This window comes from Protopterus annectens, chromosome 5.part1 (genome assembly GCF_019279795.1).
Source record: "Protopterus annectens isolate FY-2018-M chromosome 5.part1, PAN1.0, whole genome shotgun sequence".
NCBI lineage: Eukaryota > Metazoa > Chordata > Ceratodontiformes > Protopteridae > Protopterus > Protopterus annectens.
Window position 1 is genome coordinate 476,704,939 of NC_056736.1, and position 20,348 is coordinate 476,725,286.

Sequence of the window (20,348 nt, forward strand, 5' to 3'; positions counted from 1 at the left end):
GTTCAGCTTCCTTCGCGCAAGCACACTAAGTGGCGAGGCAAGGCTGTCAGCAATTTGGACAGTACTGAGTGTGACAATTACACCTGTTGCCTAGCTTTCCCTGTGACTGTAGGTGTAAGAGCAATGAGTTCATATTTTGAAAACAAATAACACAGGGTTCAAATCCAGCTCATTCTAACTGTTTTACATGTCAGGATGCCATTACATAAGTATATGTGATAATTTCTGCAAATGTGAGAGGCAAAGACTACTGTGAAGTACTGTATCAAAATGAACAGCAGTCAACTGATTTATGTCAACAATACACATATATATTTGCATTTTATACATTCAGCAGTCTAAGTATATGTTACAGTAAATGTTTCATAGTACTGCCTTTAATCTGTTGTAACTGTGTGTTCCTTTAGTGCAGCAAGTTTAAGCAGCATTGCACGGAGTAAAATAAACTATGCCATAGGACATTAAGAGCCATTCGCCATTGCTTGGCATTGGTGCAAGATGCCAAACTCTGCACAAATACAGAGGACAAAAAGTGAAGGGCTTTATTATGGGTCAGTTCTGCCATGTGTGTGGTGTGTGATTCTATTTTTTGATCAGATTGAAGGTTTGAAAAAGGGGTAAATAGGAAAGTGGTGAAATTGGGGGCAAGCATGGGGGGGGTGGCAAAGGGGAAGCAAGATAGGAATTTGCAGGAGGGAATTAGGAAAAACACAGCTATCCACTTTTTCAAAAGTGAAATATGAAAATGGATAGAAAACGGGATGATTTTGACTGCCACCACAACACAGATGGGGGATAACAATGGAATTGTGTTATATAGCCAATTGGACCAAATCAATTGCATCAAGAAGACATGTGTGTGAAGTGGTGAGCTATGTATGGGATGAAGTTTTTCTTTTTTTATGGGACAGCTGCCAAGTTTTTTGATTTTATTACAGTAAGAGAAGAATGTTGGGTAAGGTATGTCAGGGTCAGGTAAGTAGGGTAGGTGAGGAAGCGGGTGCAGACAAACAGGATAAACAAGCAGAGACAGGGATGGTGAGGGACACAAAAAGTTAGGGGACACCATGATTGGGGAGCAGACAAGCAGGACAAACAAGACAGAGACAGGGATGGTGAGGAACACAAAATGTTGGGGGGCACCATGATCGGGGATAGGGAAGCGGCATCACTATGCCCATCAAGCATGAGGACAGTGAGACTCCTCACCTTCAGAACTGTCATCACTGTCCCCTTCCCTGGCTTCCTTTTAGAGTGCCTCAAATTTTTGTTTTCTCAGTATTCCAATGAGCATCTTCTCCAAATGGCTGAGACATGCACCGATAGTACCTTATATAATCTTATGCACCGTGCCTGGCAGCTCCTGGTGGGTAGCAAAATCCCAGTTTTCACCAATACCACCAGAGGTATCACTGTGCCACCTGCCAGGGTAATGGTACCTAATGTTGAAGGCACAGGTACTGCAGGGGCTGCAGAGACAGTAATGCCAGATTGTGTCCCAGATGTGGTGGGCATTGGTGTGGCAGCCATTGGAGGGGTGGCAGGCTGAGCAACACTGGTTGGCCTACCTCCCTGTTTTAGAAATAATTGTGTCAGTTATCAAATAATTATGACATCAGAATGATGTGATCACACATATAAAAATAAAAAAAGAGAGCCAAAGGGTGAGGTAAGAGAAAAAAAGAAAAAGATAACTAGAACCATCATATGTCACAATCAATAAATTACTACAATACCAATATATTTTTATTTATACATTAACTATACTTTTTAAAAATCCAAAATAGAACTGGGAATTGTTCCAAATAATCCTTTCAATATGCATATATTGCACATATACTTTTAAAAATAATACAGATTAAGTTAACATGCTATTTACTCCAAATTTGTTGAAATTAATATTTATTTTTTTATTATTTATGTATTTGATATTGGAGGATTTGAACCCATGGCATGTGAATACACTTTTACAATTGATTCCTACAATTACACTGAGGTACAGAATGAAGTATGTATGCTTGGTTTTATGGTTAAGATATGCATGCTGAATTTTCTACTAATGTAGGGAAGAGCAATACTTTTAATAAAATAAATTATCAATGTGTGCTGCATGCATACCCCTTGCTTCTCTCAGTCTATCTAAGCATTCAGCATGGGCCTCCCTGTTTGCTGAAATCACATGGACAGCTGTAAAATAAAGAGGAGTGGAAAAGAGAATAGCATTATGCATACCAGTCTTGGCTATCTCCAGCTTTGTGTATGATTTAAAGTATCTTTATCTGTATACTTACACATCTGTGGGATGTCAGCATTCCTAAACCCATCAAGCAACTAGTTGAGTTGTTCCTGCTTGCACCTTTTCAGGTCATTATAATGGTATGTGGAATACCAGTCACAATGGAAAAAGCCTTGGCTAGACTATTCCAAACCTCTAATTTAAATTGAGACCCCGTTAGAGTTCCCCTGCAGAAGCCTATAGCTTTGGCACTTGCAAGGAGTTCAGTTAATATTCTGGACTGTTCTACATCCCATCTTTGACCTCTAAACTGGGTATCTTCCTTCTTAGCTCCTGCCCTGTCTACAGACATCATCCAGCAACAGTTAAAGTACTTTCCCACCAATTTGTGATATAGTGGTTTATGGCTTATGTGCAAACCCACACAACCATGCCAACCAAGTTGGCACAATTTTAAGAGGAGAGCAGCAGTACCAAACAGAGAAAAGCAGCTTATGAAATAGGAATGGTAATGTGACCGTTAACATTAGTTTAAGGCTTGCATGCTGCTGTACTTGTTAGATGACTTAACTTACAATGTTTGCACAATGGAAGACCACACATGTTACAATGCGTCTTTTTAGAAATTGGCAGTCTTTTTATTGTCTGCAAGTGTTGTGGAACTACGGGTGTTGTGTATACATGCTGATTGCCACACAGCACTCACTTTTGCACGTAAGTGAGCAATGTGCTAATGAGAGAGATGAAGCAAAACATTAATTATTTTTATAAAAAGTGTTTATTATAAATTTTTATCATTAAAAGAATAATGGGGGATGTGAACCATGATCTACATATCCTATGTGCTGTATGCTTCATCATGTTTACCAGGTTGGTACACACACAAAGCTGTTTTACAGCTCTAATTTATACTATCCTTATTATAGAAGCACATTCCATTAATATTAAAGTATTTATCCATTTCACAGGATTTACACTAAGCCACATACCACACAAAATATTAATATTTAGAAAAAACTCTGGATTTGAACTATCATATTAATGAACCTGCAAAGCACACTAAGCGTGTCTTATCTATCTTTGAAACATAAAAAAATTTGCATTGGAAAGCAAATCATGTGCATACAAGCAATTCCTATTTCCTACACAGTATTTACAAGACATATACACTTGTACACTCTCATTTGTTTGTACATGTGTGACTTACATATTTAGTGCGATGAGTGATCACGTAACTGTTTATGACTATGTTGGCACAAGTGCAGCTCTGTCTTCTCTTTGTACTATGCTCCTTCTTCTCTTATCTGTACTGTATTCTCAGACATACAGTCTACAGTGCATTTTGTATCATTGTCCTTTAAATTTATACTAAAATACATGGGATTAAAACCTGAGCTTTGGCCGGCTAAGATCTAGCTGTATTCAACTGGACGTATAAGAGAATTTAAGCACCTTTTATCTGCACTTTTTTCAAATAATTCAGCTTTTTAATTGATTTATTTGTGTTGCATTGAATATTAACTGAACTGGAAGTTTTGACTCTGTTTTTTCAGTTAGTGTTTGCTAGCTTTTATTGCCTGTTAGAATTCCTGCATAGACAGTAATTGCAGTCAGGGGTAGTCTCATTCACTGATATCCAGTTACTGCCTATTTAAGTGGTACATTTTGGAATATTTTCTGCTTAAAACCTGAGCTTTGGCCAGCTAAGATCTAGTTGTATTCAACTGGACATATAAGAGAATTTAAGTACCTTTTATCTGCACTTTTTTCAAATAATACAGCATTTTAATTGATTTATTTGTGTTGCATTGAATATTAACTGAACTGGAAGTTTTGACTCTGTTTTTTCAGTTAGTGTTTGCTAAATTTTATTGCCTGTTAGAATTCCTACATAGACAGTAATTGCAGTCAGGGGTAGTCTCATTCATTGCTATCCTGTTACTGCCTATTTAAGTGGAACATTCTGGAATATTTTCTGCTTAAAACCTGAGCTTTGGCTGGCTAAGATCTAGCTGTATTCAACTAGATGTATAAGAGAATTTAAGTACTTTTTATCTGCACTTTTTTAAAAATAATACAGCATTTTAATTGATTTATTTGTGGTGCATTGAATATTAACTGAACTGGAAGTTTTGACTCTATTTTTTCAGTTAATGTTTGCTAGATTTTATTGTCTGTTGGAATTCCTGCATAGACAGTAATTGCAGTTGGGGGTTGTCTCAATCATTGATATCCTGTTACTGCCTATTTAAGTGGTACATTTTTGAATATGTTCTGCTTAAAACCTGAGCTTTGGCCGGCTAAGATCTAGCTGTATTCAACTGGATGTATAAGAGAATTTAAGTACCTTTTATCTGCACTATTTTCAAATAATACAACATTTTAATTGATTTATTTGTGTTGCATTGAATATTAACTGAACTGGAAGTTTTGACTCTGTTTTTTCAGTTAGTTCCTCACCCACCCTCCCTGGTTTTGTTTTGGTGTTAATCTTGGTGGCTTTGAAATTGCCTGCCCCCTTGTAAATGTGTGTTTGGATACTCCTTCTGGGCCCATCTCATTTGCTCACTCAACTGAGTGCAGTGAGATCATATTCTGATTTCGGGCACTCCTACTGTGTACAAAGAGAGCATCTGGGAAAGAAAAAAAATGTTAAGCTTGATTCTTGCCTTTCCTGTAAGTAGTCTAGACTGTTTGTAGGCTTCTGAGCCCACAAGTCTTTCTGTGTTGGAGGGAAGCCTTCTAGCTTAATTTTGTTTCTTAGAACTAGCCATTTTTCTAGTTTCAGCTCTCAAATCTGTTTCTTTGAACTCAGCAATTGTTCAGAACTCATTGTAAGCACTAAATAAGCTGCAAATTACTACAGCACTCATCTTTCCTCACTTGTCTAGAGGAAATCAGTTTTTAGCACTTAATAAATAAGCACCGATCCAGGCATTTCTAAGGGTCAGCTCCCGGAGATTTCTCCTGTTTACCTGATGAATCTGGGCATCTTGGGGCAATGCAGCAATTGCCTCATGTACACAGACAACCCTCTCCTCCTACCACCCAACACTACAACCTGTGAGAGATGCACTTATATAGCCAAACTGGAAGTAAAGCTCTCTTCCCCCAAGACTTTGCTAGACAGTCAAGAGGAGAAGGTAAACACTTGCACCACACCACACTCATCACATAGTCCTTCAAAACCTACACCACCAAAATGCACACATAGAAACACAAAACACACCTACATTTGTGGAGGCTCTCAATAAAAACCTGCCCAAGCATCAGGGACCTCCAAAGCAGAAATGCAAGCAAACTCCACTCCCCCAACACAACCCAAATGACACATAGCCCACAAATTCAGTGTGCTAATCAACCACAGCCCATAAGGCATAACGTACCCAACACTCTAGTCATAGGTGACTCTATAGTCAGGCACACTGATGTTCCACTCACCAGGCTAAACAAGGAGAAAGTTACTGTCAGCTGCCTGTCAGGTGCCAGGATCCACCACATAACACATGCACTCAAGTCACTCCACAACATGTACAAATATGACACTGTCATTGTTCATGTTGGTGTGAATGACCTGAGATGTACCTCCCTGGACTACATGAAAAGTGACATGGAGGATCTCTCCAATCTTGTAGCCCAGGCAAGTATTACCCTAGCGCTGAGTAGCATCCTGCCATCACCCAGAATGATACCACATTACAAGGACAAAATGATTGACTTCAACAGTTGGCTAAGCTTCTGGTGTCATTCTAAGGGGATCCAGTATTTGTCTGCCTGGGATGACATGATCGACAGACCACGATGCTTTGCTAGAGATACGATGCTTTGCTAGAGATGGCCTGCATTTGTCGCCCTTGGTATTCTGAATACTGGCTAAGGCTCTTGCCATCCCTATAGTGCCTTTTTTAGACAACGTTTAAATGACAAATTCACCACCGTAACAGGTACAAGCAAGCAAAATCGGAGGGTAATGCTACTCAATGCTAAAAGTCTAAACCTCAAAATGCACTCACTCAAGGCACTCCTTAAAATGGAGAACATCGACATCTGTGCAGTGACAGATACCTGGTTCAAAGCTCCAGAGAGCAACTCTGCGTTACCAGGCTATAATTCATACCGCACCATTCGGCCACCTAACCCGGAATGAAACACTAAAGGTGGAGGTGTGTCCATATTCATTAAGGATATCCACACTTTCAGGCTAGTTGCACAGCATAATGCATCCAAGATTATCCAAGTGCAACTAACTCTGGGCAAGACCGCAATGCAAATTGTAGCTTGCTACAAACCCCCCACCATGCCCCAGGATTCCCACTCCTCATTTCTTGATACACTGGAAAGTACTAGGGTACAACCCAACACCCTAATAATGGGCAATTTCAACTACCCCACAATTAACTGTGAAAACTACTCATGTAACAACTCTTTTTCTCAACGTTTTCTGGAATTCATAAATTCCAACACCTTAGATCAACTTATTCACACCCCCACCAGGGGCAGCAATATCCTAGACCTGGTCATTACCAACATGGGCAATCAGTGTTCCACACCAGAGGTCAATTCTTCATTGGTCAGATCCGACCACAAGCTAATCACCCTAGACATCCACATCCCACCCCCACCGTCAATTAGGGAAACCACTGTAAAAAAACTTCTCCAAAGCCAACTTCACACCTCTTAAGAAAGAAATGCAAACTTCATGACACCCATGCAGACAGACAATAGAGGTACAACTGCTGATTCCTACACAAATGCACTTTATAAGAACTTACATGAGTGCATGGATCATGCAATCCCTAATAAAACCAAGATGCTATCCTCCAAAAAAAGGAAGCCAATCTGGTGGTCATCTGCCATAAACCAACATTACAACAGAAGAAAGAAACTGTTGCAAAAAAAGAGTAAAATGCCATGACTGGAGGAACTCCCTGGTCAACCTCAGTTAGAAGCTGAGATCCCTCATAAAATCCTCCAAAGCTAGTTACTAAAACAAAATTGCCACTGATTCTAAAGACAACCACAAAGCATTCTATAGCTATGTCAAGAATCTCAATGGCAACAGTCAGATCTGCTCTGAGTTACAGCACAATGGCACTAAATATACAGAACCAATGGATATTGCCACCATCCTGGCAGATAGGTTCAGTGCTAACTTTACCCCCCTCTCACCCCCTAGAGGGCCCATCTCTATACCAGAAGAATGCAAGGTTCCTGTTATCATGGCTGCACAGGTAAAGTACACACTCTCCAAAGCCAAGAACACAGCATCCATGGAACCTGACAATATCCCAAGCTGCGTTCTACATGAAGTACAGAATGAACTGGCACCCTACCTAAGTACCATGTTCAATCATAGACTCACCTCAGGCTTTGTGCCCACTGAATGGTGCATCGCAATGGTTATTCCACTCCACAAAGGGGGAGCCACGACGGACCCTAGGAACTACTGCCCCATTAGCCTGATGAGCCTGTTCTGCAAGGCCATGGAACGTATCATCATGGAACTCACAAACAAAGACATTGGTAATCTCCAAACTCTGGACCCTACTCAGTTCGGATTTGTAAAAGGCAGATCATGTCTCCTAAACCTGACTGACTTCTTTGAAGCAGTCACCAAAGCCATAGATGACAGTAAAGTGGTTCACACAGCTTATCTAGATCTCACCAAGGCTTTCAACACCATCCCCCACTCTGGAATTATAGATAAACTCAGTAAACTAGGTATAAATCCCTATGTCACATGATGGGTTGCCAACTGGCTCATTCACAGAACTCACACTGTGAAAGTAGCAGACTCCAAATCCGACTTCAGACCAGTGACAAGTGGAGTACCACAGGTTTCAGTCCTGGGTCCTCTCTTGTTTGGTATCTACTTCTCTGAAGTACAGGCTAACACAGAAGGTCTTTGGCTAACAAAGTTTGCTGATGGCTGCAAACTAGGAGCCATAATCAAAACTCCTAACGATGTGGACATACTACAAAAGGGCCTCACTGAAACAGATGCCTGGTGTCAAAGCCATGGCCTGAAGCTCAATGCCAAAAAGTGCATTGTCATCCCCTTTGGTAAAAACTCTGTACCCATGAACTACCACATAAGTGGCAGTCTACTTAATGCCGAAAGTGTGATAAGAGACCTTGGGACACAGGTGGACAGTAGTCTCTCCTTTGATAATCACATTGCCACAGTGGTCAGGAAATCCTTCTATGTGGCTCACCTCATTACAAAAGGTTTCTCATCTAGAAAAAAAGAGGTCATTGTTCCCTTCTACTCATCACTCATTAGACCCGTTATAGAATACAATGCTCCTTTTGGTATGTACCTCACAAGACATCTGCAACAACTGGAAAGGTCACAGAAATACCTCACAAAGAGGATTACTGGCCTCAAACAGATGCCCTACGCAGACTGACTCAAAAAACTCCAGCTTTACTGCATCGCATATCACCTACTCAGATGCGATCTCTACCTAACATACAAAGCTATGTCAAACCCAAAGCTGTTGGACATGCTCCACTTAAAGTAATCCCAATCCCACTGAGCTACATGCTCTAGGGACCTAAACCTTGTCACCAAAATAAACAGAACATGCTGGAGGGATAGATTCCTGTCCCAGAGATTCCCATACTCTGGAACAGACTAACTTTCAATGTTAAACAAAGCTCCTCATTAGCACTCTTCAAAAAAAAATCTTAATGATTGGATGGGAAATAGGAAATTCACCCAAGGGATCACTTCTGTGGCTCTGCTCAACAGGGGCATAGGAAAATAATTTTCTTTGGTGGCGAAAGCCAGGGTACCTTTTTGGCTAGGCTTATATAGGCCCTAGGGCTAATAGCCTAGTACTTACCTATGAACCTATGAACATTGAAAAGCGTTTTTCAAAAAAGGCAGGAGAGTTTGGCTATTAGAGAGCAAAAATGATAAATGTGTGCTGTTTAGTTCCATTTAAGAGCTTGCTAAAATTATTTCTAAGTGTATACTGGGTGACAAACCCAATGCATGTAAAGTAGTCACTGCTGTGTTTTCCTTCTCCCTCTCACTAATAATTCACAGTTGCAATCTATTAGCAATTAACAGTGAGGTAGTGCCTACACTATGTTTACAACTGCGACACAAAGTCAAAAGTTTGGAATTCAGCAATTATTAAGAATTCACAACTCATTTGCATATTCACCATGCTCAAAGGCACAAATCTACACTATGAAAAGTAATCATGTACCTTCGGAACTTGAAGGTGAGGAGACTTGTGTATTTGGGGAAAACAGAACATTGCTTTTCTTTTTGGTTTATCTGCAGGGGAAGCTTCAGATTTTGCTACGGTATGATTGTAATTTTTAAGTAGTTTCTAGATTTTCTGGCGTGTTACAAAGCAAATTATATATATATATATATATATATATATATATATATATATATATATATATATATATATATATATATATATATATATATATATATATATATATATATATATATATATATATATATATATATATATATATATGTATATACACACACACATATATATGGGTCCTAGAGTTTGTTTACCAAAATTACATTTAATTGAATTCCAAATAACCGAGTCCAGTTTACCAAAACAACAGTATTCCAGACACTGACTTTGAAGAAAGTTCACTTCAGTGAAATTACAAATGTGAAGCTGTCAGTGTGATAAGTACAAGTGTACAGGGTTTATGTACCTTCTTGTACACCATACTGGTTTTTGGCATGGTGAACATTACAGTAATGTTAGCATTGTTGAGTATACAGCAAATTATTTTCACAGCATTGTAGCATTTAAATGGAGATGATACTACAGTTAAGATTGGGAAATCCATCCTTGTTGTCACTGTAGTGTGATCTTGGAGTTGGTATATGTAATTTGCATGGGGTGTGGGGAGTAGTGGGGGCTTGGGAAATATGTGTTTTTTGTGTTTATTTTTAACAAGGTTTGTTTATGGTGTTTTGTGGTTTGGCAAAGTTAGTGTTCGGAATATTGTTGTTTCAGCAAACTAATCTCAATTATTTAGAGTTCAATTAAATGTAATTTCGTTAAACCAACTAGGACCCATATATATATATATATATATATATATATATATATATATATATATATATATATATAGATATACAGTAGAAAGTGGAACTTTTATCTCTATGCACCGATAGTTCACTGTTCTCATAGGCATTTTTGGCACGCATTTACAATTCCCAGATAGACAGGTTATTAACTTCCGTCATAAGTGTTATTGTCAAAATTGTTAAATTACAATCTTCTATGTTATTTCAGGGAAATCTAATGAACTATGTCAATGACACATGGTGTTATGCTTCTATGATGGCCCAGAGACTCATCCAGGGGAGTGGTGGGCAAAGTGAGAGGTGAATGGCAATCATATAAAATTGACTTTTCTGTTGTAAATGTGTACGTATTATGAGAACTGTGTTGAAAGCTTATATAACAATTGAATTATATGGTATATCTTAGTTTGTACAAATTTTCATTTGCTTGTTGTTTTTGGGAAATGGGAGCCAACTACCATTTGTGTGTTCCCACAACAAAAGTGTGTGTGTTTGAAGAGGTTTTCTCTTGAAATGTGTAGTCATCCTATTTTTTAAGTGGGAAACAATACATTACTAAAGTGGTATTCCTTGGTTTGGACTAAACTTTGTTATGTGTGAACATGATGTGATACAGCCACATAATATTCAATTTCAATGATTTAAATGTGTAGCTCCAGTGCTTAATGTTGAAAAATATGTGTATATAAGCAGGAATTTACTTAGGTGATATTTATGTGTTGTATCCTTCTCTGTTTTATATCATGTAGGATTATGGCACCTAAGTGTACAAATCCATGTAAACACCCTTTCAGTGACTCTGAAAATGATGTAATAGTGCAGACATTCAGGCACCATGGTGCTTTTCTGTTTAACAGAGGATGTGGGAATATGGCTGCCAGAATGCAGATTTAGAACCAGTAATGGATGATGTCTGGGCAGTAGGAGGTCACTCCAGGACTTACAATCAGGTGCATCATAGGGCCACTGTTATGATTTAATCAGTCTGGAGGAGAGCAGCTGCAGTTGCCTATGAACAGTTGGCTATGAAGGGGGGGTGGCTGCTACCAAGCCACCACTGACACTAGATGAAGAGTTCCTGTCCACCCTCAGAGATCCAGGGAGCACAGTGTAAACTGCAGACCAATATGTGATTGGTTTTGGTGCTGATGTGTCTGGGAGGACAAGTATGTGCCAGGAGGCGCTTCCAGGTAAGCTTATATATGGCAAGTTTTATGATTTGCTTGTACAGTAAAATTTTAACTAACACTTACTGTGGATTTGTTTTAATAAACTTATTGAAAAATTAATAGACTTAATGACACACTTGTTCAATGCACATAGGATGTAGGTGGATGTGTTGGCCACGTTTCAGTTAAAACTATTCTTAATGGACATATAGGCAAAACTGTGTATTCATTGTCCTACTGTGTTATTATAGTTATGATGATTAATTTGCATCCTTACCTTGCTTCATTTCTTCCAGGATCATCCTCCCTACCAAATGTGGAGTCATCTACACATGGTATGCCGAAAATGTTTATTTGATTATTGATGACCATTTGTCAGATATATGCATTTATCTGTATGTGTGCGGTGGGTGTTATGAGTGTCTGTATTGCTGTACCATCTATGATAGCATAACCACTGTTAGTTTGTTTTATAAATTGTTTTAAATATATAGTGTAGTATTAATTCTGTTCCTGTGTTTGTTGTTTATTATCACAGATGATCCTGACAGTGGAAGGTAGGGCACTTACCACCTGATGTCTAAGTATCAGCAGACTCTGATGATGATGGTAGTCAACCAGAGGCAGACTTGGTGGGTACAGAGGTTGAATCTGACACTGAGGTTGACATTAAGCCATCCACTGTATTTCCCTCAGAAACATTCAATAGGCCTACTCATATCTATTCTAATAAGCTCTCAGATACTGGACAGGTGGAATGTGGCACACTTGATCAGGGTAGTGTGGTTACTGTGGCTTCAGAACCAGTTGTCTCTGGCTGCAACCAAAGTGTTGGTGAGGTGCCATGCAGGAGGGTTATTGGGGTGCTAGGAGGAGGACTGCTGTCCACCATCCACCTGATCCTGGTGTCTCTTTATGTACCACTCGATGCATATTTATGACCATCAGGGAGGCACAAGCACATTTCACTTGGGCTTCTGAAGACATGCGTAGGGCTGTAGATGTGGCACAGGATGACACGCATGACTGCCTTTGCCATGTGGCCAAATCAATAGATTGGGTGAATGGCACATTGAAGCAGGCAGTGTCTGTGATGAAAAATCTGCTGGAAGGAGGGCAGTATCCATGTGGATGTAGGTCAGCATCATAATCTGATGTTAACCAACTTGGCTGTGCTTGACCATGGTCCTGCAGTTGCACTACTTCTACTGTTCTGTCAGTGATTGAGGTTTCCATACCCAGACATTGTAAGCTATGGGGTCATGGTCCTGGGTGTGCTCATGAGGAGAACTCATCCAGCTGACATCAGTCACATTCAAGTAGCAACAGTACATCTGACCATGGATATGGATGAGCTAGTGCAACTCCTGGCAGAGCCAATTCCTGCAGTAGGGACAAAGATGATGAATTGTTACCTCTACCATCGATGACTCATACCTGTCTGATATGCCAGGATGTAGAGCTAGCACAGATCTTGGCTGTGTTCTTGCAAACACTCACGCATATGTTTCACCTTGAGTGCCCATACAGACACACACACACATAACAGGTACATGCGTCATTTGTGAGGCTTACAGCTCATTCTGTCTCAGTGGCCATTTTCTAATTTATCTACATTTCTGCCTGCCTTTCTTACTCACATGCACTCACTAGCTTTTTTGTCAGTCTTGGCCTCCTGTCCCCCAAACAATACCCTGTACAAATGATGATAACTGTGCCATCTCCTTGAGTCTAACTTTTGGATTCAGGGATACATAAGCCTTTTGTTTGATGCACATGGTGCATAGCTGACTGAGTGCTTGGTATATATGTGTTTGGGATGCATGTACTGCTTTCTTACAGGTTTTTGTATTGTGTGTATCTTTGATGCATGATACCTATTAGTTGATGCAGAACCTATCTATCAACATAAGTCAGTCCTGTCACATATTGATGTCATTGCTATAAAAATCACCCACCTTCTGCTTAAGTACATTAGTAAGTAAAAGTATGCATGGATCTGCCATTCATTTATGTCCTTAGCCATTTATTTTCCTATTCCAGGTTCAACACTTACCTTGATAGTCCGGCAGTTACATGTGTTTTAATTCAGGACTGAATCTGTGTGATGAAAGCAGTACACAGCAATTACATGGGTAAGTAAAGGTTGTGAGTGTTGCCTGGAATCAGGTTTACTGTATGTATGTGTGTAGAATGAAAGTTGTAACCCTCTCAGTGGTAAGCATGTGTGCTGTTGCCTCTTGGCCAAGGCAAGGACATATTGTGCATGCCTATATCTAGCGACACCCACAGAGGCTGGTGGTTCCCCTCTGACACCTCACCTGCGTGTGGCCATGTTGACCTTGCCAGTGATGTTGGGATGTGTACACCTGCCCCTTGGTGTTGTTGTTGAAGCTGTTTTCTCAGGATAATATTGACAAGAATAGCACAGACAGTAAGAATTTAAGCATAAGTACAGCAATTTTACTGCAGGGCTCTGCCTGATGTGTCTGTGCACTAGAACCATGACTTCAGCAGCCCAAATACACATTCTATGATATTTCTTGTTTGAGCATATATGCCTTATCATAGTATTCTTCAGTGGGTTTGTATGCATTTCTTATGGGTGTCATCAGTGATGGTTTGAGTGCATACCCTGCATCACCCAGTAAATGCCCTTGTAGGATATCCCCCTAGTAAACCTCTGATAGAGTTGAGAGTTCTGCCAGATATGGGAGTCATGGTAACTCTCAGGGTTGCCAGAATACACAATCAGGATGATTCTGTTAACATTACTCATGACCTGGAAGTAGAATATAATCCTCTCCCTGTTCCCCAGGGCATGCTTTGATCTCAATGTGTGTACAGTCAATTGCACTTAGGACTTCAGACAAGTGTGCTACAGGGCAGAAATCAATCCTGCATAGCTGTAGCTCTGTCCTTATGTGTACTGGGGAAATGTATGTTGTCACTAGCATGCTGTAGCCTAACATTCAGAAATTGATGGAACATCCTGGATACTGATGCCTCTGAAACCCCCAGCATATCCCTGTTGGTCTCTGGAAGGTTCTTGTAGCTAATATTCTAACTGCTTCACATGCCTTAGTTTCCATAGGTATTGGTTCCCCTCAGTTTGCCCTTGATCTCAATTGAGTACAACAGAGGTTGCAGAGTCCCTGTAGCGTGTCCCTATCCACCCTGTAGCTCTCTACATTTTCCACCTCATGCAGACCATGAAAAGTTAAACAGAGTCTGAACACCCTTCTCCTTTTTGGCCAATATCTATTAGCAACAACAGCAGCATAGACTTGAGTCTGTTGCACATACACATGCAGAACAGCATCAGCAGCCCCTAACATTATTTCTGTGTAGAGTAGTTTCAGTGATTGTATTCCAGTAGGTTTTGGAATTTGAGGCCAAAATCTGGAAATAATGTACATGATTGTTATATAACTTGCTGAACAGCTCTTCCATCTTGGATTGATTGATTAGCATACAATTCAACTGCTTATGTTGTAATTAGCATTCCATGATGTTTACTGTGTTTGCATGGCTCTACAAATCAGAGAGCTACCATGTGTGTTTTGCACCGCAATACGTGCATGGTTTTAGTGAGCCATGTAGGCTTAACTGACAGAATTAACTGAGTCAACATCACTCTGAAATCAAAATAACTTTCTGTCAAAATTCAATACAGACATACAAATGTGCAACTGAAACAGAATTATTATTGTTTTTGCTGCCAAGCTCAGTTGCATTGTCGATGGCAAATTACTTGTAATCTACAGTGCTCTTTGTGCTCTTTGCCAATTTTTACTCAAAGTGTCCTCTTCAATTTTTCCCTTGGAACTAGATAAACTTTCAACGTAAGCACTCAAACCATTCACTTCTCATTCCAGCACTTGCTCAAAACTCATAGCAAGCACCAATAAACCTTAGCACTAGACCCCCCTATACTGTAGAGAAGGACAAGGCTCTCTATTCGACCTTAATAGCCAGTCAGTAAAACAGTTCACTGTACCTATCCAGGCATGTCCAAAGGGCAGTTTCAGGTGTACTCTCCGGTCCAACTGGTAAATCTGGGCATTTTGAGGCAATGTTACAATTGCCTCATGTACACAGACAACCCTCTCCTCCTTCCACCAAACACTAATACATGAGAGAGATGCAATTATACAGCCAAACTGGAAGGTAAGCTCTCTTAATCCAAGACTGGACCAGGCAGTCACGAGGAGAAGGGAATTACTTGCATCACACCACCAGTCTCACATAGACCTATGAAACCAGCACTGGCAAAAAACCCACATAAATACAGAAAAACATACTTGGAGGCTCTAAATAAATATCTACAAAAGCAACAGAGACCTCCAAAGCAGACATCCAAGCAACCTCCACCCCCAACACAAACCATGAAACACATATTTCACAAAACCAGTGTGCCATGCAATCACAGCCCTTAAGGGAAAATTACATACCCAACACACTAGTAATAGGTGACTCTATAGTCAGGCACACTGACGTCCCACTCACTAGGCTGAACAAGGAGAAGGTTACTGTTAGCTGCTTGTTGAGTGCCAGGATCCGCCACATAACACAAGCACTCAGGTCACTTCAGAACAATTACAAATATGACACTGTGATTGTCCATGTTGGTGTGAATGACCTGAGCCATACCTCCCTGGACTATATGAAAAGAGACATGGAGGAGCTCTCCAATCACGTAGCCCAGGCCGTATGACCCTGACCCTGAGTAGCATCCTGCCCCCACCAAGAATGTTATCACGGTATAGAGAAAAAATTATCAATTTCAACAATTGGCTAAGCTTCTGGTGTCATTCAAAGGGGATCCAGTGTGTCAGCCTGGGATGACATGCTCGACAAGGAACGCTGCTTCACTAGAGATGGCTTGCACCTGTCACCCTTAAGCTTTCGAATACTGGCCAAGGCTCTTGCCACCGCCATAGTGCCTTTTTTAGGCAAGGCTCAAAAGACAAACCCACCACCATAAATAGCAAAAGTAACAAAAAACTAAGGGTAATGCTACTCAGTACCAGAAGTCTAAACCTCAAAATGCATGCACTCGAGGCACTCCTCAGTATGGAGAAAATCGATATATGTGCAGTAACAGAAACCTGGTTTAATGCTCCAGAGAGCACCCCAGTACTACCAGGCTACAACTCATACCATACCTTTCAGCCACAAAACCTGGACCGAAATACAAAAGGCGGGGGAGTATCCATATTCATCAAGGATACCCACACCTCCAGGTTAGTGGCACAGCATGATGCTTTAGAGATCATCCACATGCAACTAACAATGGGCAAAACTGCTATTCAAATTATAGCTTGCTACAGATCACCCACCATGTCCCAGGACCCCCACTCTGCATTCCTGGAAACACTGGGAAACATAAAGGTCCTACCAAACCCCCTGATATTGGGTGATTTCAATTACCCAATCATTAACTGGGAGAATTACTCAATTACAAACTCTCTTGCCCAACATTTCCTAGAATTTATAAACTCAAGCACCTTGGATCAACTGGTCAACACTCCCACCAGAGGTGACAACATATTGGACCTGGTCATCACCAACATGGGTGACTGGTGTTCCACACTGGACATCAACCCCTCGTTAGTTAGATCTGACCATAAACTAATCACTCTGATATCCACATTCTGCCACCACCCCTGGTCAAAGAAACCACCATGAAAAACTTTTCAAAAGCAAACTTCACATTACTTACGTCCAAGGTGGGGAGTTTCAAAGGCCCCATGCTAAATGATAATGCTGTCCAAGCTGCAAAATCCTTTAGTAATGTACTCTACAGGCACCTACAAGAATGCATGGATCGTGCTATCCCAAACAAAACTAAGACTCACTCCTCCAAGAAAAGGAAACCAGTCTGGTGGACCCCTGCCATAAACAAGCTATACAATAGAAGGAGGAAACTAGTACAGAAAAGAGTAAAATCCCAAGAAGGGAAGACATCCCTGATCAGTATCAGCAAGAAACTACATTTCCTCATAAAATCATCCAAGGCTAACTTTGAAAGAAAAATTGCCATGGACTCCAAAGATAACCACAAGGCATTCTTTAGCTATGTCAAGAATCTAAGTGGCAATTCTCAGATCTGCTCAGAGTTAGTGCAGAATGGCACAAAATACACTGAACCAACCAATATATCCAACATCCTAGCAGACAGGTTCAGTGCAAACTTTGCCCCCCTCTCACCCCCAAAAGGGCCCATAACTATACGAGAAGAATGTAGTGCCCCTGAAATCACAGACACTCATGTTAAAACAGCCTTCTCCAAAGCCAAAAACATAGCATCAATAGGACTGGACGGTGTCCCAGGCTGTGTCCTACACAAGCTCAAAGATGAACTAACCCCTCACCTAAACACACTGTTTAAACTCAGCCTCTCCACAAGCTATGTGCCCACAGAGTGGTGCACAGCAATAGTTATTCCGCTCCACAAAGGTGGAGCCACAACAGACCCCAGGATCTATCGCCCTATAAGCCTGACTAGCTTGGTCTGCAAAGCTATGGAGTGCATCATCATGGATCTCATTAACAGAGATATTGGGAACCTCCAAACACTGGAAACTACCCAGTTTGGCTTTGTTAAGGGCAGATCATGCCTCCTAAACCTGCTGGACATCTTTGAGACAGTTACCAAGGCTATAGATGAGGGAAAGGTGGTCCACACAGCCTACCTAGACCTTGCAAAGGCCATTGACACCATTCCCCACTCAAGTATTATAGACAAGCTCACCAGCCTGAACATAAACACCCTACATCATGAGATGGGTTGCCACCTGGCTCACGGACAGAACCCACATGGTAAGAGTTGCAGGAGCTAGGTCTGAATCTAAACCGGTTACAAGGCATTCCCCATGTCTCAGTCCTAGGACCCCTCCTGTTTGGCATATACTATTCAGAGGTACAGGCAAGCACAGGAGGACTATGGCTGACCAAGTTTACAGATGACTGCAAACTAGGGGCTATAATTGACTCTCCGGCTGACACAGACATCCTCCAAAAGGGTCTCACTGGGACAAATACTTGGTGTCAAAACCATGGCCTCAAGCTAAATGCCAAATAGTGCATAGTCATCCCCTTTGGAAAAAACAAAGTACCCACAAACTATCACATAGGTGGTAGCCCCCTAAATATGGAAGATGTAATAAGGGATCTGGGGACCCAAGTAGATAGTAACCTCTTCTTTGATAATCACATTGCCAAAGTGGTTAGAAAATCCTTCTATGTGGCCCACCTAATCACAAAAGGATTTGCATCCAGATCGAAAGGGGTCATTGGGGCCCTCTACTTATCACTCATCAGACCCATCATAGAGTACAATGCCCCATTTGGGATGTACCTTACAAGACACCTGCAACAACTGGAAAGACCACAGAAGTACCTCACCAAGAGGATCACTGACCTCAAGCAGATGCCCTATGCAGCTCGACTGAAGAAACTCCAGCTGTACTTGGGTGCATACTGCCTACTCAGAGGTCATCTCTGCCTGACATACAAGGCCATGCCCAACCCAGAATTGATGGACATGCTCCACCTAAAGAAAACCATATCCCCTCGAGCCACATGCTCCATGGATCTAAAACTCACCACAACAATAAATAGGATGTGTTGGAGGGATAGTTTCCTGTCCCAGAGACTTCCCATGCTCTGGAAAAAGATTCTGATCTACATTAGGGAGAGCTCCTCATTATCCCTCTTCAAGAGAAACCTTGACAAGTGGATGGGAAACAGAAAGTTTACCCCAGGAATCACTTCAATGGCTATGCTGGACAGAGGCACAGGGAACTAATCTAAGGGGACGGTGAAAGCCAACACATTCCAGCTAGGCTTATAAATGCCTTCGGGCAGATACCCTAGTACCTTCCTATGAACCTATGAAGAGGCATTATATACATGCAGCCATATTTGAACCTGCTAAATAAAGAGCAGATATATATTATGGGCATGTATTTCATGATTTACACATTTGTCATAACAGTTGCATTTAGTCATTCCTTATACAAATGTTAGAGATATATTATGAAACACATGAGGGGCCAAACATATTATTGCTGGATGAAACATGGCTTCTGGAAACATTTTGTAAACAATCATGTTTATTCAATGACACAGAAGTGGTGGGATGAGTTGGACAGTTGATGAATGGAATACACAATGCAGACGTAATAGCACACTAGTGCTTGTTTCATTTCTGTACATATTTTTTGCTGTATTATTTGTTCGCTTTATCAGCATAATTATTGAGGCAGGATCTATACAATACAGGCTTCATAATAGGAATAGACACATTAATTTAGCTGCAGGTTATTGATGTGTTAAGGAAAAGTGTAGCCAACATTTACAGCCAAAGGTGTCATACAAAACAGTCAAAACATTTTTGCATACATCTAGATTTGAACCTTGAGAACATTCCAAGACAAAAACACATAATACCCAAGTATTATCCAAACACACCATATAGGAAGTCTTAAGAATGATTAAGAGGGAAATTAGAGGAAAGAAAAATACACAAGAAAAATTGTCAGAAGTTTCAAATAAAAATGTATATTCACTAATACAACAGATTTGTGAAAAACAATATATAGATCAAGAAACTTTGATCTGCATGGAAAAAGAAGCATTTGAGGAAGTGCAAAAATATAAACATTAAAACATAGAGATTTTTGAAAAGTATAAAAAAGAAATATGGGCATGGGAAAGAAAGAGGCGTTTGATATTGTACAATATTTATGCAAAGGAGAAAGCTAAATGAATCAATCTAAAGAAGGAAGATATTGGAATAAAAATACAGGCAAAGTCATCCTGGTAGGGAAAATTTCACAATAAAAAATAATAC